This window comes from Ictidomys tridecemlineatus, chromosome 4 (assembly GCF_052094955.1).
Source record: "Ictidomys tridecemlineatus isolate mIctTri1 chromosome 4, mIctTri1.hap1, whole genome shotgun sequence".
Classification (NCBI taxonomy): domain Eukaryota; kingdom Metazoa; phylum Chordata; class Mammalia; order Rodentia; family Sciuridae; genus Ictidomys; species Ictidomys tridecemlineatus.
In genome coordinates this window covers 122004509-122006964 of record NC_135480.1, presented here as the reverse complement: position 1 = coordinate 122006964, position 2456 = coordinate 122004509, and the positions used below count along the sequence as shown (strand labels likewise).

Genomic DNA, 2456 nt, shown 5'->3' with positions numbered 1-2456 from the left:
TTTCAGTTGAGGCTATGGCTTCTATGCCTTGGGATGTTTTTAGATTTCAAAATTGAAAAATACTGCTAAAATCTCACTTCCTGAAGACAAAATTTGATTGCTTGTTCAGTTTAAGCTTCTCAGTCTAAAAATGGCTATAAGGTAGTATAAAAAGTCAGCCAACTGAATGCAAATTTTCTCTCCAATTTGGCCAAGCTATTTTGTAGAAATTATTGCTAGCTAGACTAGAAAATCTGTGGTGCCTTCCAAGGGTTCTTGCCTACCTTACTGTCCATGTTCACGTTTCAAACTGTGTCAACAGAGCCCGCACTTCAGGGGTCAGCTGCTTGGCAGCCTTAGCCGCCTCTGTGATAGCCTTGAGATACAGGCCCTTTCTCTTCTTATTAAAGCATGACTGAAAGTTTTCTAAAAAGGGGGAGAGTTGTGAAAGAGCAAGGAAAGATGGTGTTGGAGACCCAAACCACGAAATACAGGCCTCCTGTCGGACTAAAAGGCTGTTATCTTTCCGGCTCACAGTTATAGTAAGAATTCGGGCTGGCCACCAAGGGAAGCCATATATCTTGGCCCAAACAATGTCCCCTACACATATGGTCCTGCCATCTGGTGTGACGCATTTAGAGACGTTTTTGGAAAAGATTATCATTTTCAAGGAATTACTGAGCTTTTTCTCTTCCTTTGAAGAGGAGGAAGTGGAGGAGGTAGAAGGTATATGCATACTGCCTGGAGGAAAATCAAAGCTTTCAGAAGAGCTACAATCAGAGTTGGAGGATTTCAAATCATCTGTGCTGTCAATGCTACACACTGAAATACTGGAAGAGTAAGATTTCTTGTGATTTAGGGTCATGTAAACAGAGATATTGTTTTTGCTGCCCTTTTTGCCCAGTGTCTGTGGTTCATCCTGCTCACCAGGTACAGGCACTTCACTTGTGTCCTGAACCCCACTGCTGGCCTCTTCAGGGCCTTTTGAGGGACTCTGATTTTCTGAAGGGGCCTCACCTGCTGAGCGGGTGGAGGTGCAGCGAGACTGGGGCTTGGGTGCCATCTTGCCACTCCGCATTTTCTCGAGTCCTGTCTTCAGAGAAGAGTCATTTTCTTCATTCCTGTACCTCTGTGGTTTAAAGAACCCAGGGTGGAAGGGAACCTGAGCTAGGATTCTGGTATCGACGAGTGAAATGGACTTTTGAATGTGCATGTTTAGAAGTAGAGGTTTCACTTTGCTTCTTTTATGCCTTTTCTTTGGCAATTTTCAGTACTTCCCGAGCTTTTGCATGATCCATGTTCTTACTCTGGAGCACTTTTTTAGTACTTACCTGAGCTTTTGATGTATTTGCCTGAGCAGAAACTTTGACTACTCTGCCTCTGCTGTGAGCAATATTTGAAACCTTAACCACAGCATTTCTTCTCTGGCTTTCATTTTGGTTTTTCCCATCCACTTTATGGTCAGTTTTCAGTTTTTTGTTCACAGTAGCTACACTTCATGTCTCCGTTTTATATCTTCATATTTAGAAGAGTCACTTGCACTACTACCTTTTCTAATTTCCTTTTTTTCAGCAGCAACACTGTTTTTACACTTATCGCAGAGGACTTGTTGGGGTTGTAGTTTAATAGCATTTATTATTGAAGTGGGTTCTTCCCGGTACATTTTTCGTTTGGGTGGCTTAATTTTCCGAGGAGGAGGCTGAGGTATTGATTGGTTATTTGTGTCCCTGATAAACAAAGGGGGAGGATAAGGTGCTCCTTCATGGAAGAGAGGTGGTGGTTTGGAAGTCCACAGGCTTTCAGCCAAACTCAGCTCAGGAGGTGGGACAGAAGGATCCTTGGGAACAGCACCATTCATTTCACCCTTGAATTCTGTCCCTTTTTGGAATGTATTACTTTGGAGCTGATGCTGCTTCACGTCAACTGTGTAGGATGACTTTGCTCTCCTGACCTGTAATCCAGCCACCAATTGCAGTAAGTTCATGGCTTCAAGCTCTGTTGTTAACTCTGGATTAAGACCCTACCTTCCAACTGAGTGCTTACTTTCAACTACAGTTCCCACATTAATTAAAGAATTATAGATTAATTCTATAATTCCTTATTCTCCAGAAAGAAGAGTTGTCCATAAGAGAGTTGAACAATTACTTCCTTAGGAAACTCAGTGACACTTCTGATTACAAATGTTGAGCTGAAGATCGGAAGATTTTGTTAGTGGGTGCATTTAATTTGTTGAGTCTTTCATGATATCATGTGCTTCATTGTCTTGATAAATAAAATATGGCTTTGAGATTATCTGGAATTCTGAAATACAAATATCACCATTTATTAAAAAAATCTCAATGTTCTCCACTTTTTAAAAGTAGCATTATTGTGGGATAGCATCGAGTTAAAATGTTTCTTTACAGCAAAGGAAATAATCAAGAACATGAAGAGAGAGCATACAGAATGGGAGAAAATCTTTTGCCACCTGCATCTTA

At 41.2% G+C, this 2456-nt stretch overlaps 1 pseudogene; it reads right to left on the bottom strand.

The window, feature by feature from the left end:
* Positions 1 to 241: 241 nt before the first annotated feature.
* On the bottom strand, positions 242 to 1963 carry LOC144376703 (PWWP domain-containing protein 2A pseudogene; annotated as a pseudogene).
* Positions 1964 to 2456: the final 493 nt, after the last annotated feature.